The 25894-nt window shown below is 39.1% G+C and overlaps 1 protein-coding gene across 1 annotated transcript in view; it reads right to left on the reverse strand.

The window, feature by feature from the left end:
- The window catches only part of RBM48 (RNA binding motif protein 48), a 299162-nt gene that overhangs the window by 272154 nt on the left and 1114 nt on the right, over positions 1-25894 (reverse strand). The gene's annotated exons all lie outside the window — the stretch shown is intronic.

Below are 25894 nucleotides of genomic sequence, written 5' to 3' on the forward strand. Positions count from 1 at the left end.
AGTTTCTACATAGGACAGATCTCACATGCATACACATTCATACTATTTCTGAAATCTGCACACAAGCACCTAAAAACACATATCACACACTTACCTACATGCAGGTACTGGGATCGCGGTTACATTAGGGACAACAAGATAATACATAGGACACATCCTCCAACTTACCCTGCATCCATAGCGGACCAGGATGTACATTTGATGAGAGGACTTCTTCCATGTTTGTGACCTCATAAGCAGTTACCTCACTATCAGGGCTATGGTCAATATAACTGGTTATTTCATTCTTCAAAAGGTAGTGATGCAAAAAAGGCTGCAAATTATCATCCAGTAAGTATCTTTGGTCCATAGCCAAGGTACTGGAAAAGTCACTTAGTTGAATGCAGCAACCAAGCAGCAATGCAGAACAACTGCACTGCAGAACACAATGCTCACACAACTATGGACTAACTTGGTGCACTATGTCTCCATACGCAGTGACAAAAAACAATGCATTGCTGCTATCTTCCTAGCTCTCTCAAAGGCATCTGTGGATCCTAAACTACTACAGCACCTGATGAAAGTGGATGGCATTCACAAAGTTTTAGGCTGTTCAGACGACATCTCTTGTGCACATGCAGTGTCATGGCAAAATATTTTATCTAAACACTGCTACTGTATCACAGGGTTCCATCCCTGACCCTGTCATTCTCATTTTTCAAAAATATGCACTTGCAGACAACAGGTATACAGCTCGTTCAGTATTTAGTAACTTTGTGCTACTTCACAGTCCGAAAATATTCAAACCATAGACTCATAGGCAAGTACTAGGTTAGTTGTCCTTGTGGGCCATGTCAAACCTAACCAATTTAACCTTTTGGGGCACAACTTAACCAACCCAGTTTTATGTGAGACTGGCCTTACCCATCCCATGATCAATAATTATGTTACTCCTAGTGAAAATAGCCAGGATCATACCACAGATCTGAGGGGACTCATGCATGGAATAAAGCATTTAGGAGCTGCCTGTCTGTTGGTAATATGGGGAGCAGTACTGGGGTACATTTTCTGTTTCCCATCCACAGATCCAAGTTGTACTTAAATATGGACAGGGACGAGCTTTGTTTTATGGGGACAGGAATTCTGTTCCAGAGCAGTGGTTTCCTCTGAGATATACCAGTTTCTCCAAACCATTCTGTTGATGTGGTGGAAGAAATTTAGATCCTCAAAGTTTTTCTGATGCGATTTGACTTGCTGATGTACAGTAAATCCATCAGCAATGGGATGGAGGGTGCCTTGTATGGCAGATACAGGTCATCTCTAAGCAGTCTTTAGGATTCTGACTTTTGTGACATGGCTGAGAATTAATCCATGTAGGACACATTAAGATTTCTATCCTTTTAGTAAGGTATCTCTGTGGGCATGTGTCTGGACAGATACACATGACCGTACACTTTTGTCATGCAAGTGTGCTGCAGATCGGTGTCAACTCTTGAATATCATACCCTGGTGAATGGAACAAGAAATAAAAACGCAAAGCCACACTCATGCACCCCCTACACCCTCACATATGTAAATTCACTAATGCAGATTGCAAGACTTCCTTAACCCACTGTTCGCATTCATGTTCACTTAAATAGCCTTTTTTCAATGAAATACGAAATTGATAAAATTAAATCAACAATTTCCCACTTCATTAGAAAAGGCTCAACACAACAACGTCTCTGTATCACAGCACTGCATATACCAACAGAATGCTACTGTATTTGTGGAATTAATCTTCATTTAGAACAGTGGATTACAGTTCCGATATTTCATAAATCACATATAAATGTTTTCACCAACATGAGGATACAGCGTTAACGGAATTGCACATTTTCAGCAAGAGCAGTAATTACTCCATCCATAAAGCCTTCCAAATGTTCAATTATTTGTTCCCCAAAGGTATGAAGATCAATTCTATTCAAGTTTCAGGATACTGGAACTATTGTACAAAACTATATTTTCCCCTAAACTGATGCGTCTCTTTCACTGTTATGGAACCATAGTTCTTTGAACACAGTGAATAAAGGGTAGAGACTAGAACTAGTGAATTGGCAAGGGCTGTGTAATAGTTTTAAGATGTTTAATAGAAAGGTGAAGACAATGAATTGAAAAAGAGTTAAAAAGTTCTTTCAGAGGAAGGAAGCTCTGTCAAAAGCATTTTTAGCCATTTTACAAGACATTTGGTGAATCAAGTGTTATGAGTTTACACAGCTGAAGGGGGCGACAATGAATTGAATGGTCTTCTAAGGCCAAGAGATACTACCCCACTTAGCATGCCCTCTTCCATATTGGAGAATATGTGACATTACAGAATATTATTAAGAGTACAAAATCCCTTCTTAAACCTATTCTTAAAGCTATGGACAGCAGGCCATACTTTTTGTAGTATTTATTAATTTAACTAGTTTCAGCAGTGAACATCAGATGTCTTGGGTATTTCTGGAACTGAGGACTTTGTAACGGAAGTAATGATGGAGATTTCAACTATTTGGGGAACAAGGAGAGTGAGAGGCCATGGATGTGAAAAAAGAGGTGAGCTATTACAGTGGCTGCATGCCTGAGGAAAAGTGGGGCATGTTTCAGCTAATCTGGGGTTGAATTTTGAGTCTAGGTGTTTAACTTATTTCCTTAATGGTTTGAAGAGGGATTCAAGCATAGCAGAAGGTAATTTTGTTTGACTATTTGTAGGCAGACATAACATCATCTGTGGGGGAGGGGGTAAGAGCTGGTGTGATTATTGCTAGGATGAACTATGCTAATAAAAGTTTTTTTAAAATAATATTAAGGGGGCTAGCTATTTTTGAGCAACTCTTCTAGGCCGAGATTCTCAGTCACACTGCTCCTACAAGTTGTTAAATTATTTTCAAAAATTCCTCGATAGTAGGCAGTTTTAGTTAAATTTATTTCTGTATAAACTTTCCCTAAAAGGCAGGAAGGGGAAAGCGTGATTGATACAGCGGGTTGCTGGAAGTTTTCCACAATTAATTGTCATACAGGTTACTAGGTCCCTAACTACTAGATCAATTTTCAGGGGTGTGTTGTTAATGTACAAGGGACTCCTTGCTTGCAAAAGGATGCTACTATAAATTTCTTTTCATTCAGTTTTAGTCCATAGTTTCGGATCTTGGTGTCCTTAGGGGAGCTTATGATACCATTATGTTTACAGTCATCTGCAAACCTGGTCAGCCATAAACAATTAACAGTAGCTTTGACATCTGAGAAGTAAATACCAAAGAGAAGTGCCTCAAGGAACAAACCCTGGGATATACCAGTAGTGACAGGGCTTTTGAAGCAGGTAAAACAGCCCATCCTAATTTTCTGGGTTCTATACAAGAGCCAATTTTGCTATGAACAGCCTGTGATAATGAAACGGTTAAAGGACAACAACGGGATATTAAAGCAGACTGCTCAACCTGCTGTCTCTTTTAATCCCTGCTCATTGATACAGCCTCAAAAAATCACCCATGCAGCTTTAAAAACGAATCCACAACTGTTTTCCCTGTTAGGCTTCCTACCTTTCTGTACTGTTTTACTTTCACTTTGAAAACCAAGTTGAAAAACCTCTAGCTGGCTCTGAAATTATGATGTCACGTCTGCCAACGCTCTTGCTCTAGCTACCGGGACATTTCCTCCCCCAAAGTGATGTAATCCCTGCCTGATTTGCATGCTGTATAGAAGAGCCAGTAGACCTCCTACATTGTGATGTCAGAGCTGCCTTGCCCAGCCCACTCTTAACCTAGCAAAAATGTCAAACTATAATCTCACTTTTCTGAAGAGCCCTACCGATATGTGACAAAGTACAAGCAGAAGCACAGTAACAGCTGCAAAAACTAAGAGCATAAATTTGAAATGACCATGCATTGACATTAATTGCATGTTTTTACATAAGAAGCAGATGTCTGTCACAATTAATCGACAACACTAGATCAGATTACAAGTATGCAATACCGTAATTTTCTTAAATTACCACTTAAAAAAAGCATGTAGATGCTGTCATGCAAGTCTGTGAAATATTTTGTGTTTATAGTGCATCATTTGTTAGCTATTTAACCAAACAGGAAGGAAAAATAAGTGGGAGTTTGATGGTTTGCAAAACAGTGATTATTCCTAATGCTATGGAGCTTGGTTCTAAATTTGACAGGAGAAGTGCAACATAAAAAATCTTCCACTGTAAGGAAGGAAAGGCTGACAAGAAAACAGTACATTATCACATGCAGATAATGGGTCAAATAACCCTTAGTTCTTTGACAGCTAGGGAAGGTAGGTGTGAAGGGGGAGGGGAAGATACCTTGTAGATTTCAGCCTTCACAAAAGAAATCAAGTTAGCATTTCTAAGAAGAAAGAGCAATAAAATGCACTTTTCAGTTCTGTTCTGTAGCATTTGCACTGCTTATGTTTGAAGTAATCATTGAAAAAGGATAAAAGTTTAACCAAAAGTAGGTGACTGTAACACAGCAGTGAATGCTTGTAAAACCAGTGGAATGACAGGAGCTTTAGGGAAAACGTGGCAGATCTGATGCAATTTTTTGGAGACAAGCAATGCATTCTGGGATACTTAGAGGCAGACTAAACAGTCAGAATTATTTCAAGATGCCAGACCCCATGTGGGCAGAGTCAGAAATTGTGTAGAAAAATATCTAAAAAGCTCTAAATAGTCCTAGAATGGTGTTAAAATGTAGGAAACACCAAACCATGATGAAATAAACATGTTTTTTTGAGTCTGTGGGTGCAGTTTTCCTTTAAAGGATAGAAGTGAGAAGGGCTTAGCAATATTTCATGTCCTTTATTTTATTTTTCTTTGTTAACAGGATACAACACTGACCCAATTGGACTATTTTCATGTTCGTACTGGAAGGGTTAAGAAGAGACATGATGATTAGTGATCAGCAGTATGGTTTCATGCTGGGAAAGAGCACTACAGTACAGAGAAGGTTACAAGGAGTTGCATTGTTTCTGTCATGCTGGGAAAGAGCACTACAGATGCGGTTTGCTCTGAGAGTGTTGATGGAGAAGTACAGAGAAGGTTACAAAGTACAGAGAAGGTTACAAGGAGTTGCAGTGTTTCTGTAGACTTAGAGAAAGCATATGACAGGGTGCCTAGAGAGGAGATGTAGTATTGTATGAGGAAGTCGTTAGTGTCAAGAGAAGTATGCAAGAGTGGTACAGGACATGTACGAGGTTAGTGTGACAGCGGTGAGGTCTGCGGTGGGAGTGACGGATGCGTTTAAGGTGGAGGTGGGATTACATCAAGGATCAGCTCTGAGCCCTTTCCATCACCATTGCAAATAAGACAGGTTGACAGACGAGGTCAGACAGGAGTCCCTCTGGACTATGATGTTTGCAGATGACATTGTGATCTGTAGTGAGAGTAGGGAACAGGTGGAGGAGACCCTGGAGAGATGGAGATATGCTCTACAGAGAAGAGGAATGAAGATCAGCAGGACTAAGACAGAATATATGTGTGTGAATGAGAGGGAGGATAGAGGAATGGTGAGGATGTAAGGAGTAGAGGTGGCGAAGGTGGAGGAGTTCAAATACTTGGGATCAATAGTTTAGAGTAATGGTGAGTGTGGAAGAGAGGTGAAGAAGAGAGTACAGGCAGGATGAAAGGTCAGCAGGACTAAGACAGAATATATGTGTGTCACTGAGAGGGAGGACAGAGGAATGGTGAGGATGCAAGGAGTAGAGCTGGCCAAGGTGGATGAGTTTAAATACTTGGGATCAATAGTTCAGAGTAATGGTGAGTGCGGAAGAGAGGTGAAGAAAGGAGTACAAGCAGGATGGAGTGGGTGGAGAAGAGTGTCAGAGTGATTTGTGACAGACTAGTACCAGTAAGAGTGAAAGAGAAGGTCTACAAGAGGGTAGCGAGACCAGGTATGTTATACGGGTTGGAGCCAGTGGCATTGACAAAAAGGCAGGAGTTAGAGCTGGATGTAGCAGAGTTAAAGATGTTAAGATTTGCACTGGGTGTGACGAGGGTGGACAGGATTAGGAAAAAGTATATTAGAGGGTCAGCCCAGGTTGGAAGGTTTGGAGACAAAGCCAGAGAGGCAAGATTACATTGGTTTGGACATGTGCTGAGGAAGGATGCCGAGTATACTGGGAAAAAGATGCTAAGGATGAATCTACCAGGTATCAGGAAATGAGGGAGGCCTAAGATAAGGTTTATGGATGTGGTGAAAGAGGACATGCAGGTGGTTGGTGTGACAGAGCAAGATGCAGAGGACAGAAAGAAATGGAAACAGATGATCAGCTGTGGCGGCCTCTAACGGGAACAGCCGAAAGAAGATAATGATGGTTGGAAGGGTATAGAGAAAATAAAAACATCTGAAATGCACAAATTTATTAAAATACAGAAAACATACGTAGTATGATAAAAGGATGCCACTCATTACTAATTGTTGTTTATTTACAGTTGTTTTTAGTCTTTTCGGCTTCTTCCCAGTTAAGGGGTTGCCACAGCGGAACTCCGGTCCGCTAATGATTGACAGTAGATTTTTACGAAACGCCGAGGTGCCAGCTCGACGCCCAACCTTCAACTAAGGCATGCCCATTTACGCACGCATGTCTTTCGAACGCTACCCAACCGCGGGGAGGACATGCAGACTCCACACAGAAGGCACTCCCAAGCCACGCCGAGAATCGAATGGGAGAACCTCTTGCTGTGAGGTAACAACGCTACCGCCGTACCACTGCAGCTTATTTACAGTAAGTACATTAATAGTTTGGAAGAAGATAAACAGAAGGAAGAGAAGACAAGGATAAGTAGTATACATAAGTAGAGACCTGGGGAGGGTTGGGATAGAGTGGGTAGAAAAGCAGACCAAGGTGCACGGCATACAACAACAGCTGGACTGCATGCATGACTCCATCTAAGAGCACCAAGCAGAAAACTATGGTTACGTGTAAAACTATGTGCAGCCTACTGCTGGAAGCCCTGGTTTGAATTAATTACACAGGCTGTTCACTAATATACCTCAAAGGTAAGAATACTGCCGGCCCATTTATACACAGAGGTACTTTAGTAAATTATTACAGGGAGAAACCTGACCGGAAAAGTATAACCCAAAAGGGCACTACTGCAGCAATGGTAGGAAAGGTACCTGCAAAAAAAAGAAAAAGTGAATAAATATTAGAAAAGCAAATTAAAACAGTGTTAATATGATCATTTTAAGATTAAATGTTTTAATTGCTGCCAGCAACAGGGTGAAGGAGGATAAAGCCTAGCTTACGCAGCAAGAGACCTGAATTCAATTAGCAGTTTCAACACCTGTAGAAGATGGCAAGGGAGGATGGTAGCGAGTAGCTTTGCCAGCTCACCTATCTTAGGAGAGGGAGATGGCATTATTGGGAGTACAAGGTATTACACCTGTGGGGTATGGGCCTAGGGAGCATCCACTGTCATGCAAAAGTCAAGAAGTTTCTCCATGCTATGCCTGGCTCCATTTGGAAGGCAGTGTGCATCGGAGTATGGAGAGTTGCCAAAAGTGAGGTGGGTGTTCCACCCCAGGATAGGGCAGGCCATTCCTTAGGATCAGCAAGGTAGCCCACATCCTGCCACACCACTCTCGTCACGGGATGACCAGATCAGTTGACAAGCCTTCCTGGGCCATACAACTCCTGCCTAGCCTTGGGGTGTCTGGCTCCTACCAGAGTGGAATGAATGAGCTGACTCAGTGCCATCAGAGGAGCCGCTGATCAGGGGCCTATGGTCGAAAAAAATAATCAGTGTCATTTCTAACCTTAAATTACTACAAAATGTAACTAAATATACATGAGCAAAGTTGTTGCATTTCAATAGCTTTAAATGGTTAACTGTGTGCCTTTTACGGACTGGTGTTTTGAAAATTTAATTGCATTTAAATACATCATACATCTTTCTTTTTGTTACTCTGAAGAAGTCTTTGTTTTTAAGACGAAAGTGGCAATTTATTAAAAGCTAGATTCTCCATTTCGTTTTGTGGCTTCCTTTTCTGTTTTTTTTTTTTGCTCATGTTTCCTTTTTTTTTTTTTCTTGCTATCCGAGTAGTAAGCATACTCCTTCTTATGCAGCCTTTTCTGTCCTGTATCTTTCCGGCCATACTTCTAACAAAGTAGCTTTAGATAGTCGCCTTCTGCTGTCAATTTTTGTGCTCTAGGTCTACCACTTGCATCATCAATACTTGTTACTATGTTTCAGTCTCCCGCTATTATAAGCATGTCTTGCTGAAAGATTATTTCATTAAAAAATGAATCTCATTTCCTTCTTAGTTGTTCTTGGTGGGAAGTATACAGTCTCTAAACTGATTCTCTTTCTAGTTCAATAGGCCCTTAACACACGTCTTCCCCTTGAATCCTTCTTTGTTTCTTCTATATCCAAATATGGGCCTCATTTGACTGGTATATACCTCTATTTCTGCCCTCCAGTGAGGGGCTAAAGATCCCTTGGTACCTCATGCCATAGATTAAACTCTCACTTTCTATTTGAATGAGATGAGTTTCTTGTAACATTACTATGTTTTTGTGTTTGTCTTCGTAATATACTATTTTGTTTTACTTTTTACTTTCATTTTTATGTTCCAAATGGCAATGCTATTTTACTTTTCACTGTTTTTCATGCACACTCTACCATTCCTGCCTCTGTTTCTGCCATTTTCCTGTAACCCTGTTCATCTACAGTGTATTGTTCATGCTTTCTTGCACATTCTCAGGTAATGCAACAACTGTTGATGTAAAGGTTACATTAATACTCCCTTTTTCTCATTAAGAAATGTTAACAATAAAAAACTATATACAATCCTCTCCCCTCTACACTATGCCTGTGGCTGAGTCAGTTATATGTAGTTATGCGCATAGATCCCAACTAAGCCATTTCCCATGGTCAGCTCTCTGCTTTCCCCCCTCCTTCCCTCTAGTGCATGTACACCCTTCTTACTGGCTTGACTTCATTTTTTTTTATAAAGGTAGTAATCTCCCAACTATCCAAGATTTTATATGAAAGCTTGCAATAAATTTTACAACCTTATGTCTAACTGCATTTCTCTGCAGTTTTGTCTAAAGTACTCTCTTCGCCGTTTGCTAATTTCAAGTACATCTTGGATTAAAACAGTCCATCACATCAAAACTCTAACATGCCACTTCTTGAGTCAGTTCTGTTACAATCTCTTATCAGACCATGTCCCCTAGTTCAGTGTACTTACTGCAGAATTTGGGGGTTTAGGCTCCTTTATAATATTTCTCTCTCCACTTATGTCATACACTGTGGTCTTGTTGTTCCTCCTCTTCTCCTGACAGCTCATTCTCTGCCACCAAATGAATTTATTCTCGAATCCTTTTAGCATGTCTCGGCTGCTCTCTCACTCTCTCTTGCTTCTGTTTTTAGCTAAAACTATGCAAAAAGACATCAAGGGCCATTTCTCCCTTCTGTACATTACTCTTTGCTACAGCTTTCCCCGAGCTTCTTCCATCAATCCTTTAGTTTGTTTATATCTGTCCAACTCTTCATCCACCGTGTTTGGCTCCATGAATATTTTAAAACGTTGGAGAAAGTGACAGGGTACATCATTTTGAATCTTAAGCTGAACTGTCGACACAGGATATGAATTACTTTCTTTTGGTTCTAGTAGCAGTGGAAAAGTCCTGATCAATGAAAATCTTTTGTTTATCACCGGTCAGCATTTTACCTTTTCCCCACAATTCAGTACGCATTAATTATTTTTGCTAGTAAGTTTGCACATGTATAATATTGGTCGGGGAAGCCTCTGTCTGATCCCACGGGGAAGAAGACTGTCTGTGCCCTTTCCAGCTGAATGGTCTCTTTCGGCATCCCCATCCATTGGGTCAAGTCCTTCATATATGCCACACAATCCCTCCCTTCATATCCTTCTGGTACATTTGCAAACCAACGATTCTCCTTTCTACTTCTATCTTTCAGCAAATCTAATTTCAATGTTAGTTATTCCGTAGTCAATGTCAACTCTTTAATTTTCTCCTGTATTTCTTTCTCAGTTTCATAGTGTCGACAACTCATATAAATGTTTGCTTAATACATTCACCACTTCCTCAATTTTCCTGTCTGTTTTTTATGTATTCAAGCAAATAGTTGCCTGTTTTGACCACTTCTAGATACAATTTGTCTATGTTGCCATTCACATTGTCTGTATTAATCACTTAAGGATGATTTGATTCAGCCATCTCCTCTTCTGACACCTGCCAGCTCAGTTTGCAAGTTGCCATCTCCCTTTTTCTATACAACTGCTTCTTATTTTAATGCAAGTATTTTTCAACAACTTTGCCAGTTCAAGTCCCTGTTAACTGGGTAGGAGGATGCATATTTAAAGTCTGAATATTTCACTTTTAGTTGTATGGCTGGCTTGGAATCGTGGTCCTTGTGGCTTTTCACTCAAGTACCATACTGAAAGTCCAATCATGCAATTGTTTTAAGAGTTGTGCATTTTATTAAGATTTCTTGTTAACATAAAACGCAGTAAGAATATATATTACATCAAACTCTTTGTACAATATATAAACAAAACTGGTTATTTCATCTTAAACATTTACTGCTGCCATGACAGCCAAAAGTGACTGAACTAGACTTCCCAAATTCCCCCAAACCGTACTATTTCCTAGATCTCCTTGTGGTAACAATTACTTTCAACATCAGACTCTACAGTATTGGACTACAATGCCCATTTAGACAGAGACTTTTGTATCGGGTCTATATCAGAACATCGAAGTTTTAAAACTTTGAATTTTCTAATATCAACCCCTTTTAACCGAACACTAAAAATAGCGAAGCTGCAGAACACCAAATTCTTTCCTAGGGAAAGAATTTGGTTGGCCGGTTCTGTGGCTTCGCTATTTTCAGCGCTGTGGTGGAGATTTACGGGTCGGGTTCAGGTAAGTGTGTGGTTGTTAGGATTAGAATGTGGGTTAAGTGAGTTAGAGTTAGGGCGTGGGTTAGGTGAATTAGGTTCAGGGGTGGGTTAAGTGAGTTAGGGTTAGTGTGTGGTTGTTAGGATTAGAACGTGGGTTAAGTGAGTTAGAGTTAGGGCGTGGGTTAGGTGAATTAGGTTCAGGGGTGGGTTAAGTGAGTTAGGGTTAGGGTGCGGGTTAGGTGAGTGTGCGAGAGTGACGGATCTTAGGGTTAGGGTTTAGGTTAAGGTAAGTGGATAGAGAGTAGTGTATGTACAGTTTAGTGTAGGGTTAGTTGTAGGATTATAAGTGTATGTGTGTGTATTGATGTTTTTTTAGGTGTGCTTGTGTTGTGTGCATTTCAGAATAGTGAATTTTTTCCCAAGGAAAAAATTTGCTGTTCTGAATGTTCGTGATATTATGTGGTTTAGTATTTTAGGTTAGATGAAATAGCATTCACTATTTCCATCTTTCGATAACATGATATAAATGCTTTGTATCAGTCTGATATCGTTAGGGGCTAGTTTGACATCCCCAAGATCTTCCATTAATATTAACAGCTCCTGCATTGAGAGAGTGGTCTTTTGCATCAATCTTTGAGTAATATACTTTTTAACAAATAATATAGCAAGCCCTTTTGTAAGAGACTTAGGAGTAGTAAATCCAATAGGCATGCATTAGGGATCAGTATCACCTTACCAGCCTGTAACCTACCCAAGATCTTCTACAAATGTACCCTAAAAAATGTAGTAATGCAGGGCATCCCAAAAACATGCAGCTGCTCTCCCTGCTGACCCTTCACATCAAGTCCGAGCTACTCTACTAAAAGTATAAAAATTTTTGAATTTTCAGACTTGAAAAAAAAAAACTTTCTGGAACAACTTTCTCACACTAGGATGCTCCTAACATATCAGTTCAGATTTGGAATGTCTATATTACTTTTCTACACCCAAGTAAACTTCTTGGTTCCATTTGCCATCCAAGAGCCCCTTCTTAGCATAATTCTGAGCTTTCCAGTCGGTTATCCAGTTTACCCACAGTGGCCTATCGTCTTTAATAGTTTTCCCCTACCTCAAACTTAATCCTTTAATTGTACCATGCTACCGTCTTCCCCAAATCTGAGAATTCCCAACACTGATCTTACACAGATCTAATGTCTGCCTCACTGTCCATCCCTAAAATTTCAGCAGTCTTATATGCAATACATCAGGCAACCAGACTGTAGTGTCCATCTCCCTCACAGCCTATACCACAGTTTTAAAACAAGCAAAGAGACTTGGAAGGGCGCTTTCCAATGACTAGTCTTACTTATACTTAATAACTAGAAAGGTATCTGGGGAGGCCTGGACAGCCTCTACCAAAGAGAACTGTACTCCTTGACCAGAAGCCCATGAAACAGCCATACACTTGCAGCTTTTACATACAAATCCAAATTGAAAAGCCCAAAGCCTCTCTGAATATATGGTAAAGTTACAATTTTCCAACAAACCCTATGCTTGCTTCCTCTCCATTTGAACTCGGGACACCAACTTCTTCATTTTAATTAGGTTTTCATCAGGAAGAGAAATAGGATGCCCCTGAGCTGCATATAAAATTAGCTGCACATACAGCCAGAATGCTGGTCTGAATGTCCTGTGATGTAGTTTATGTTTCATTTTTGAAGATAATTTGTTAACTTCCTTTTTTATTGTGCCCAGTATTATTGTGTGTGAACACTGATAAAATGTCAGGTTTTACACACACAGACACACTCTCTGCAAGCTCACTTTCAGGGAAACTGGAGGAATGCCAATTCACCTTCTGCACGTCTTTACATGATGGAGCACATGGATAGATACACACAGACACAGAGACGTTATGCACACAACATAATAAAAGTAACAGCCATGAACTCCATCAGGGTAAAGGACTGAAATAGCAATTCTACTCACACTGTCACTGTGGCAATTGTATCCAGCTTATTACTTTTATACTGTAACCACACACCCAGCCTCCCATCCACCCAAACATACACATAAGCCATGGCAATACTAGTTTTACACTAATTTCAGCAAACACTACATTGTGTGACATTAGTACTGCCAAACCAGATCCATAACCATTTAGCAGTTCTCAGAGTAATGCACATCTGTCAATGGCACTGATCTCAGAATGTACCAGATTTTTCCTTATATTTTGCCTTAAACATTTTGATTTTCTAGAAAATCATTCAGGAATATAGTCGATAATACCAGACATTAGAGTTTCATACTTCTTGTCCAAAAAAAGCATGTTGATGCAAAATGTGTTATTCGATTAATTTTTTTAAGTAAATTTGAGTAATATTTTTTTTAAAATGTTCCCGATTTTGCACCTTGACTCTGACATTATTTATGGCTTCGTCATGAATTCTTGAACAAAGAAGATGAAAGTTACTGGTGTCCTGACAGTATTTATAAAACTCCCCAAAAGAGAAAATCATCTCTGAGGATTGGGAGCATCTGCTCTTCGTAAAATCCAAGGTAAGTACTGGGATTGGTCACTCTGGGCATTACCTCACTGACGTTAATTTACGGATTACTGGCTTTATCCTAACTTGTTTAGGATAACGTGTGTAATTGGAGAAGGAGTGATATTTTTTCCTCATTTTTTCCTATCCTCCAGCAGCTACTGCAGAAGCCAAGGGCAATTACGAGCCTACCCTTCCCACAGCCACTGATATTGTTGGACCCTAAAGATTTCTCTGATGGTTTTAGAGGAAAAATGCCCACCGGCAAGATTTAACTAAGTCACAGGCACTATGTCCACTATGTCAGTGGTAAAACATTTACTGAATTTATGAAATCTTTTACCTGACAAAATGCTGTTACTACTACAACCACAGACAGTGTTATATTTTAAAGGAAAAGTGGTGCAGATCCTTAGGATTCTTCATCTTAAGAAACCAGGTGGAAAGTAATACATTTTAAGTACACAGGATTACTAAATAAGCGTTGTTAGTTTGACAAAATAGCAAAATAAGGTAAGCTTCTGTAGTTAGGGGGCCCCCCGTGACCACAGGATGCACTGGTGCCTAAAATAGTCTGTGCTACCAATAAAAAACATCCAATAAAAACACGAATGAACAAAAGCAGACTATTTCAGTTCCTTATTAAGACCTAATGGATCCGTGGTGGTACATCGGTAGCGTTGTTACCTCAGAGCAAGAGGTTCTCCCATTCGATTCTCAGCTTGGCTTGGGAGTGCCTTCTGTGTGGAGTCTGCATGTCCTCCCCGCAGTACAGCGGTAGCATTGTTACCTTACAGCAAGAGGTTCTCCCGTTCGATTCTCAGCTTGGCTTGGGAGTGCCTTCTGTGTGGAGTCTGCATGTCCTCCTCGCGGTTGGGTAGCATTCGAAAGACATGCGTGTGTAAATGGGGGTGCCTTCGTTGCAGGTTGGGCGTCGAGCTGGCACCTCGGCGTTTCGTAAAAAATCTACTGCCAATCATTAGCGGACCGGAGTTCCGCTGTGGCGACCCCTTACCGGGAAAAAGCCGAAAGACAAACAACAACATTAAGACCTAATGGATAATTGGTTTTACACTATAAAACATCCCTTTAAAACATAAAGCATTTTTAATACTTTTACTTATCCTATCAGTATTTTTAAGAATGATACTGGTCATACCCAACAGAACAAGACGCTCTCCTCCAAAAAAAAGGAAGCCAATCTGATGGTCCCCTGCCATAAACAAACTCTACAACAGAAGGAGGAAACTGATGCAGAATAAGGTGAAGTCCCAAGGCTGGAAAAACTCCCTTATCAGCCTCAACAAAAAGTTGAGATCCCTCATCAAATCCTCTAAAGCTAGATATGAAAACAGAATTGCAGCAGATAGTAAAAACAACCACAAGGCCTTCTATGGTTATGTAAAGAATCTCCACGGCAATACCCAGATTTTCTCTGAGCTACTGCACAATGGTACCTCCTATAGCAAGCCAACAGATATTGCCAATATACTGGCTGACAGATTCAGTGCCAACTTTACCCCCCAAAGGACCAATCATAATACCAGTAGATTGCCAGGCACCCAGTATTACTACTGCACTGGTTAAAACAGCACTGTCCAAGGCCAGGAATACAGCTTCTATGGGACCTGACAATATCCCTGGCTGTGTTCTACATAACTACAGAGTGAACTGGCACCTCACCTGTGTGCCCTGTTCAGTCACAGCCTCACCTCAGGTTTTGTCCCTACTGAATGGTGCACTTCTACAGTCATCCCTCTCCACAAAGGAGGAGCAACTACAGACCCTGGGAACTATCGCCCCATTAGCCTGACAAGTCTGATATGCAAAGCTATGGAACGCATCATCATGGACCTAATAAACAAGGATATAGGGACTCTCCAAACTCTGGATCCCACACAGCTTAGTTTTGTGAAGGGTAGATCATGCCTGCTCAACTTGGTCGACTTCTTTGAGTCAGTCACCAGAGCTGTGGATAAAGGCAAGGTGATTCATACAGCCTACCTTGATCTGGCAAAGGCTTTTGATAACATTCCCCACTCAGGAATCATAGAAAAACTCACTAAGCAAGGCATCAACCCCTATATCACTAGGTGGGTTGCAAACTGGCTCACAGATAGAACTCACAGTGTGAAAGTAGCAGACTCCAAATCAGACTGCCGACCAGTCACGAGTGGAGTCCCACAGGGATCGGTCCTGGGTCCTCTCCTGTTTGGTATCTACTTCTCATAAGTCCAGGCCAACACGATGGCACTCTGGCTGACAAAGTTCGCAGATGATTGCAAGTTGGGAGCCATTATTAACTCCCCAAGTGATGCTGACATCCTACAGAAAGGCCTCACTGAGACCAACGACTGGTGTCAGAACCATGGCCTTAAGCTCAATGCCAAAAAATCTGTAGTCATCCAATTTGGGAAAAACCCAGTTCCCATGAATTAACACATCAATGGTAGTCCACTGAACACAGAAGGTGTTATAAAAGAGTTCTGGGAACACAGGTTGACAGCAACCTCTCTTTTGACCACCACATTGCCACTGTGGTCAGAAAGTCCTATGTGACACATCTTATTACTAAGGGTTTTGCATCCAGGAAGAAAGAGGTTATTGCCTCCCTCTACCCTTCCCTCATTAGACCAATCATGGAGTACAATACCCCATTTGGCATGTACCTCACTAGACACCTGCAACAACTGGAAAGGCCATAAACGTATCTCACAAAGACGATCCTAGGCCTTAAAACACTTGTCCTGTATACACAGACTCAAAAAAACTCCAACTATTCTCTGTCTCATAATCGCCTACTTAGAGGAAATCTCTACTTGACTTACAAAGCCATGTCTGACCCAGCTCTGTTAGAAATGCTACATCTAAAGAAATTCCAATTCCTCCGCACCACACGCTCGAGAGACCTCAACCTCATTACCACAATCAACATAATGTGCTGGAGGGACAGGCTCATAACCCACAGATTGCCCATGCTATGGAATAAATTCCCATGCATGTCAAGCAGAGTACCTCACTGGCCCTCTTCAAGAAAAATCTTGATGAGTGAATGGGAAATAGAATATTCACCCTGGGGATCACTCCAGTGGCTCTACTCGACAGAGGCACTGGGAACTAAGGTCGGGTGGCACTATGCCAGGGTAATCCTATGGGCTAGGCTTGTAAAGGCTTCAGGGCCATTAGCCTAGTACACACCTATGAACCTATACACCATTCCTGCCTTTAAATTTCCAAAAATTACCATCTTGGCAACATAAAACTTCTCTACTGGTGGACTTTCTAAAATTTTTCAGGTTAAAAGAGCACCACAGGAATATTACTAACAGAGAAACTTCTTTTAGTTTCTCCAAAGTAGACTGCACAGCATGGGCACTGATAGCATGCATCACATTTTTACTGTCATAGCATTTAATAACACGCAACCTAACTTTATTCTTATCAACTATAAAAAAAAAAATCATCCGATGACGAATTTAAATACATGAAAAAAGCTACAATTACTTTCTTGGTTATTGTACCAAACAATTCAAACTGAATTTGTGTACACAGACATACAAAATGACTGTGGAAAAGCAAAGTCCATTTGAATATGAAGCCTTTACGTTTTGTCATGCAAGACAATACTGGCCAAAAACAATATACAACTTGAATAACTTCTTCCGAACGTGTACTGCACTACACAACCATGTATAAATCATAATCTTTTTATTACTAAAATCAAATTAAAAAAATATTTTGCTTTTCAAATCATTTTTATCAATTCTACTTGCATGTACATATGCTCCATTTATATATTCCATACAGTTCTCAAATATTAAATGTTCACAAGGGTGAACATTCAAAGAGTGATTACTTTAGAGTGAATCTAAAGTGATCAAAATGCAAAACAACAAAACTATTTTTGCAGGGGTCAAGAGCCCCTGCTAATTATATATAACTATAAAATCACACAAACTGTCTTTCTGCACCACAATCCCATACAATCACATACAAAAGGCTGCTGGCAAAAACTCCATTTGAATGAATGCTCGGTCATATGAGTGTTCACAGAACAAGCGTTTGCTCATACAAGTGTTCACTCTTTCAAATGGTAACCTTCAAAATCAGGCAGATAAGCTACCCACTTTCTATGAACCCTTAAAAATTTCATTATGTGGCACTGTGTAGAAATGAAATGTTCCAGAACGTGGCCAGTACCATAAGTACATTAATCAGTATCTTTCCTAAGTATTTATCATATATCCCAGGTGTGCCACACAATTCTTGGTTTCAACTGCATAAAATAAATCTTAAGCTGTCTCTCATTTTGCCAACTATAAAAAAAAAATCTAAAAAACAACTCTACATCACCATGGCATCATCTATACATCTAAGATAAAAAATTACATGGTCTTTAAAAGAAATGATAGTGTAGAAATACTCCATTTCAAATAACCCACTGTCAATTTGGCATATCTGGGTGCAAAACTTGCACCATTGCTGTACCTTGTTTTTTGTCTATAAAGATAGACAATCATCAGAAAAAAAAATATTTGTTAACAATGGTTATTTAACTCACAAACATAGGCTGACATTTGTACAGTGCCTAAAAAATAAACACAGAGCTTCTAAACCTAAAGCAATATTTATTTATTACAGTTTGATGACCGGGATAATCCATTGGGACTGGAAGAGCCCGTTTTCAGTGGAGACCCGGGGAGAAAAACTACACAGGATGTAGACAATTTTACAATAGTTATACAAAGTAAATAAAGTAGTAGAACAGTGAAAAATACAGAGATAATATACAAGTTGTTACAAAAAAAAAAAAAGACATAAGATTTCTAATCCTAGGTAATGATTTACAAAAGTGAGATTCATGTAGTCTAAACATATTAAGGGTACAGGCATTTCAGATGAAAAAAACATGTAAGTAAAACATTTATGTACAGAAAAAAAACAAGCTTTTTTTTTTTTTTTTTTTTTTTTTTTTTTTTGGAAGTTATAAATATGAGGAGAGGACAGAAAGAAGAAGGTAAAGTGGGAGAGGTCAAAGGTGGTATATAGTGGAGAAAGGGAGTGGATTGGGGGGACGTTTATGAGGTAAAGGGTAGGAGAGGAAGTAGAGGCAAAGGGTAAGATAGCACAGTGATAGAAGGTTGAGGTATATAGTGCATGTGGTAGGGGTACAGGAACATTCCCACTTTGAAAGGAGGTGAGAATGAAGAGTTTTGAAGTCTGAGTGGCTCTGAGCATTTTGAAGGGTGTTAGAGAGAGAATTCCAGAGTTTAGCTAGGCAGCAGGAGAACAGTAGATGGCCAGAGGGTAGACGAGGCTTATATATGTTTAGAAGATTGTGGTTTTCTGATCTTACAGAGAGGTTGGGAATGTAGGGGGTTAAAGAGGTGGACAGAGAAGGACAACTACAAGGTTTGAATATGAGCTTGTGAGCAGTAGCAAGTCTAAGGAGATTATTATTATTAATATTGATACTAGTATTTAAGGATTTAACATCAACAATAACTCAGTATAAATCTTTGTTCTATATTAAACAAAATAAAGATACAACTGTAGTATTAGAAAAAATTGACATTCAAATCTAATGTTTCTATATATTTAATTAAATGTTCCCTATCCTTGTTCCCAAAAGTTTAAAAGGAAGCAAGAAAGTATGTGTTTTTCCTAAACCTAACAGTAAACTATAGAGTTGTGTTAATTACTGGTAGGCAGTTGAAAGGTGGCTTCTAAGCCTAGAAAATCAGCAGCTTTACCCATTAGCCTGTACACCCTTCCTCCCACCATTTTAAAGCTCATTCCATTACTAGCCTCACCTATTGAGCCCCTGAACAAACCTCTCCCTCTTACTATCTATCTACTACTGCAATATTGATTTTGGCCACCCAGTTCTAGCGCCCTTTATCTATCCCACTATCCCATAGCATCATCTAAAAGTCCTTGTCTTATCCTTAGTCTTGCTGCTATTAAAGCCCACTTTTATCTTCTTACTTCTACCTGTAGCTTTATAGCCTGTATATTATCTTATTTCTCTATCCATAGCATATTCAAATATATTTCCTTGTCCTAATATTGCTGCTCCTTAGCCCAGCTCATTTGTTATCCTAACCTCTCCTCTTACCTATAAAGTTACTTACCTTTCCTAAAAGTTTCTTTCACCGATTGATTTTTCTTCTTATGCTTCTTCCTTCTCTTGTCTCCACCCACCCCCCAGTGGTCCTGGACTTATACTTCTTAAACCACTCCCGCTTTCCAAACCAACAAATCAGATAATTCTACTAACCTAAGCATTTCCACCACACCTGTCTTTCTAACCTCAGCATATCTCCTAACCTCCTTCCAACATCTGAATTATTCTCAATTTCACTATCCTCGTAAACAAACAACTATACCATCTCTCACTACCTCTCTCAGTCATATAAATATAGCATCCACACCAAGCTACCTTCTATCAAAGTACCACAGACTGGCCCACATTAAATACAATACCATAATAACCAGAAAAGTCCAGTACCATATCAGTAACACACATAATCCTTTGCTCAGGCTAAAAAGACAATCCTTAGAAGATGGAGACATCCATCCTAATCCTGGACCAGCCAATGTCCTAACCACTAATTCTCATACTCTCAATCCCTCTATCCCACTCTAACCTACCAGACTTCCCAACTCACTCCTGACAGCACATCTCAATATCCGTAGCTTAAATAACAAAGTGGCCCACCTCCATGCTCTCTTGGATGCATACTCCTTTGATATCCTATGTTTGACAGAAACATGGTTAAAACCTGGAACTCAAGATAATGAAATCATGGAACTCAAGATAATGAAATCATACCTCCAGGCTACAATATATTGAGACGTGATCGCAACAGAAGAAAGGGTGGGGGAGTAACAATTCTATTCAAAGATGGCCTAATAGTTACCTCTTCATCCTACAACCCTCCTACAGACAATAATGCTGAGGTTCTCATCTCCAAAATTCAGCTCAACTCTAATAAAGCCATATATATCATATGTATCTATTTACCTCCTGGGAACAACATCTGCACACTAGAAAATATACTTAGCTGGGTTGCTTCAACCTTCCCACAAGAAACTATAATCCTAGGTGACTTTAATATTGTTTGGAAGAGCATCAATACTGAACATCCAACCTCCCATATTAACCTTCATGGCTTCTCTCAAACCGTTACCTCCTCTACTAGAATCAACAAACCAAATAAAAAAAGAGACTACCTTAGACTGGACTCTTATTAATAACTTCCACATAACTTATAAGATAGGAACCTTCCCTGATGATGTAAGTGATCACTCACTGGCTTACATAATCAGGGAAAAGATTAATATTTCGCACCCCGCAACATATAGGACTATTCGGAACAACAAGCATTTTAACCTAGGGCTATTCCAACGTGAACTTAGTGCTTGCAAATAGTCTCCCCCAAAAACCCTTCCACTTGAAGAGGCTGTTAAATACTTCAACTCTAGATTATTAACTATCCTTGACCAGCATGCACCTAAGTGTACCATCAGAATTAAGTCAAAACCAGCACCTTGGCTCTCTAAAGAAACCAGGAAAAAAATTTGACACAGAAATAAAACCTAGGCTAGGTGGGGAAGTACCAAAAATACAGCAGATCAACAACTATTTAGACAGCTGAGAAATATGACAAAAAAAGCAACACTCTCAGATAAAAAAAAAAACTTCTATTGTAAAATGCAGCAAACACACCAAAATAACCCACAGAGGTTTTGGGCAAGTATCAATATACTCCTATACCCTGGTCACTCCAGTACACCAGCCCCAACAGACGCTAACCACGAGACCCCTATCGAAACCGCTAATACCTCCAATACCTTCTTTACTCAGGCCATACAATCTCTGGCCAGCCAGCTATCCCCTGACAACTCTAACTTTCTGATCCTCAATATTAGCCCTCTTCCTACATTTCGATTGCAACCCATCTCTACCAATCTTATTTACAAACCCATCCAAAAACTGAAACCTTGTACTCTATCTGCTGACCAGATCCCAGCTGAATATCTGCAAAAAGCAGCTACATCTGTAGCCTATCCTAACTTATAAACAGAACAATTCACGAGGGAACCATCCCAGGCTTGTGGAAAATTTCTCACATTATCCCCCTACATAAAGGTGGCAACTCAAATGAATACTCTAACTTTCGACCTATAGCCCTACTATTCTATCCCCTTTAGCTAAAATCATGGAAAGATGCATTCATCATCAGCTACTTTACCATTTAATTCAGCACAACATACTAGCTAATACCCAGCATGGTTTTAGGCCACTCCATAGTACCACTACTGCCCTCTTATCCTTCACTGATTCTATTAACAGAAACCTTAATAATAATATTCTCTCTTCAGCTCTCTTTATTGATCTTTCAAAAGCTTTCGACATGGTAAACCACCCTTTGCTTATGGTAAACCACCCTTTGCTTATAAACATTCTCAAATCTATTTCTCTTGATACTCTAGCTATACAATGGTTTACTTCCTACCTCAGCAAGCAGTGGGAGAATACACTATCATCCCACCTGCCAGTCACCCTGGGTGTTTCCCAAGGCTCTATTCTAGGTCCTCTACTATGGTTTACTTCCTACCTCAGCAAGCAGTGGGAGAATACTCTATCATCCTACCTGCCAGTCACCCTGGGTGTTTCCCAAGGCTCTATTCTAGGTCCTCTACTATTCTCAAGTTTTATCAATGATCTGCATTTAGCTATTCCTCAAGCTACCTATATACAATATGCAGATGATTCTACACTTATCTGCACAGCCAATTCCTCCTCTGAACTGCAATCCCTAACTCAGAAGGTGTTTAACACAGTAGAGACTTGTTTTTTAAAATGTTGTCTTCTCTTGAATCCCAAAAAAAAAACAAAACTCCTACTCTTTACTCCTACCCGCAAGTCCACCCAAATAGACTTCTCAGTTATCTCTAAAAATGATGCCCTCGTTTCTCCTGACTCTACCACCAAACTCCTAGGAATTACAATAGATAACAACCTTAACTTCAACACTCATATTAACACCACCATAAAAACAGTTAACAGAAAAATGGGCTCTCTATATAGGATCAAACCATTCCTTACTTCTACAGCTAGAACTGCTATTGCCCACTCTCATCTTATCTCTACACTGCTCTATGCCTCACTAATTTACACAAACCTAACAAAAAACAACCTGCTCAAACTAGCTAGCACCTATAATAACACTGCCCGATTTGCCACTGGTAATCCCTTCAGCAGCCATCACTGTCAGAACCTAAAACAACTAGGATGGCTTGAACTACAAAATCAGCTTCAATTCAACCAACTTATCATTGCCCATAAGGTCCTTAATCAACCTAACAAAACTCCAATACTCTCAAACCTCATAACCCCCTATCAAAATCTTAATACCTTATGCTCATCAGATAAACTATTAGTTAGCAAAAGTAAGTCCAACAACATGGCAGGTGACTCTCTGTTCTCAAACACAGCTGGAAAAAACTGGAACCTTCTATCTAGTGAACTTACTTTACCTCCTTCCCTACCCCTCTTCAAACAAAAACTCAAATTATTCGTTAGAACGCACTGGTTATGCCCATGCAGTAACCCAGATTAAAATTTCACCCCTGTTCTAATACTTCCTAGTTTCTACTTTCTTACTACTCAATATTGTGTAGCATAAATGAAAGCAGGAACTGTAAAAATACTGTAACGTTTAACTATTTACTTCTTCTGAATATTTGTCCAAAATTCTGTACACAGTCATTGTTATGTACAATACAATGTATTTTGAAATATCTGCTATTACTATTTTATTGTAACCTACTACCTGGTTACTTACTGTCTGTGTTTATTTTTATTGTAACCTTTAACTTTGTTATTACTGTTGTGTTCATTGGAGCTTTTCTCCCCAGGCCTCTACTGAAAATGGACATATATCGAGTTAGACTAGCCCGGTCAACAAATATAAAATAAAAATTAAAATAAATAAAATAGGTCCCACATTTTATATAAAAAAAAAAACTACAACTACTACTTATTACAGGCCAACCTGGGGTATGGGTTTTACTCTTATGGATTTTTTGGGGCACAATAAGGAGAAATTAAGCTATTCTGGTTAATAAGCATCTCACTCATACAAGATGTAAAAAAAAAAAAAAAAAACCTGTACTTTGTATTATCGCAACCACATTCAGAGAAGGTGAAACGGTTCATTTGCGAGCCGTTTTTCTGCTGAAATATATAGTAAAACTGTCTTGGAAAGTGTGATTCAGTGACCTTATTATGGTTCAGTGAAATAGCTCATGTCTTAATAAACAGTGAGCGATTTTTTATTTTACAGCTGTTTTCTGTCACCACTTGAACTACGCATAGACGTTGTAAAGCAGAACACAAGTACATGCAGAAATGTCATAAAGTATCGCAGTATCCAAATGTAGATTACTTAATGTCACTGCCGACTAATTCAAATCCAGAAACTGTCCCTAACACAATGTGACATGGTAAAAATTAAGTAAACCGTCTCTGTTTTTCTGAGACAAAAAATGGTCACTTACATCAGATTTTCGCAAGCAGGTTGCAAGCGACTCACTGTTGAGAAATTAGCATCAAAGTTTGTCCTTGTCTGCTACTACAAATTTAAGTGAAATGTAGGTTAACATCAGCTTAATGCACAGTTTTAAGTGGAATAAGAACGAGAAAAAAATTAAAAAAGAGCCTGACTTTCAAGAACAGCCTCATGGCATAAGTAAGGAATAGAGACACAAAATTCTTGTAAGAAAATGGCTTCATTTGGAGGTAGTGGACGCGACAACCATGAATCACAACTGTTTCTCAATGGTTGATTTAGGAAGATCTTTTCAAAGGTTGTACAAAAAAGAAGCGAGACACACACAGGCTCACAGTTCCCCTGCTTTTCTGATGAAGTCATTTCGCAAAAACAGAATGCATTATGCGAGGTAAGAAATGTGGTTGTGATAATACTCAAGTACCAAAAAAACTAGTAACAAACCTTTTTTTAATCAACAACTTACTTATTTTCTATTTAGCCTTTAAAATTAATTGTTCTAATAACCTCATAATTATTACAGTCACTGAGGTGTGGTATGTATATATCAAAACACTGTTCTACATTCATCACAATATTTTTGCCTTTGTCCACTGGCTTAATAATCAAATCTTTATTGTTTCACTGTTGACAGCTCATCTTTATTCAGATTGTGCTGAATACCATCCCTTATTCTACAACTATTTTAAATATTTCAAGCCATTCAAATTCTACCACTTTATAAAAAAAGCATTTATATGTTCATTATCTAACTTTGGTGCAACTTTCCCTTTAAAAATAAGAAGGAATTTCTAACAGACTATATGCAAGAAACGGTATATCATTATTCAAGCAACATGAAAAAAAGTAAGTCAGATTATCATCAAAACTATAGAATTGTTAACACTTAAATCAACTTTATTACACACTCCTTTAAAAAAGTTTTAAGATAAATATTGCAAAGACTTGTAAAGTTCAATATAATCTTTGCAATTAACTTGTAAAGCTCAATATGCAACACATACCACTGCTGCACATTTACAGGAACAAACTTAAGTCAAGGTGATAAGGCAGATATTTCAGTCTCGGTCAATTGTTTGCCCGACAATTTGTTTTAAAGAGATGTGATTTTTTTTTTTTACAACATAACAAGCTTTATCCATTAATAATGGACTGAAGTGGTCTGTTGTTATTTAGTCAGTGTTTTTATTGGCCATTTGTTATTAGTAGGATTTTGTTTCTTATTTATATTGATTGTCATACTTTGTTTACGTCTGAGAAATTAAAATCTTCTTCTCAGGAGCTACAAGTTTTTAACAAAGGTGCATTTTATTGGAACGTGTTGTTTTTCAAAAACTAAAAGTATCAGTCAGTCCAACAGGTGCTTCTTGTGTAAGAAAGGGAACTGAAGGTGTCCTGGTCCTGTGGATTCTTCAGGAGACTTTGTAAATCTCTTTATGATTTTCCTCCTGGCTTTTACATTATTCTCCAAATGATTTATATTGTACCTGCTTTACATGAAACAATTTAATATAATAATTAGCACAAATAAAATAAACCACGATCGACAAAGGTTATATACAGACAGTCACCATGGTAACATACGTATATCACACAACGGTGGAATGCAGCTGCACCATCCATTCTTGCATAAGTCTCATAGATGTGCTACAGCAGCATTGTTCTTGGGCAGGTGTCTGCTACCTCCAGACATTTCTTAACCATGCTTACATAAAATGTGTCCCCTCAGTCTACAGTCACTATTCACACTGCAACTGAATATCAACAGCCTATAGCCTACTCCACTGATAATGTAATATCCTATAAATTACCATAGCAATGTGCAGTTTTTAATCAATGAGCAGATCCTGCATAAAGTGACACATCTCAGACTTGTATGATGTCTTCCATCAGACCAGAAAAGCACGTT

Source organism: Protopterus annectens, chromosome 3.part1, assembly GCF_019279795.1.
Source record: "Protopterus annectens isolate FY-2018-M chromosome 3.part1, PAN1.0, whole genome shotgun sequence".
NCBI lineage: Eukaryota > Metazoa > Chordata > Ceratodontiformes > Protopteridae > Protopterus > Protopterus annectens.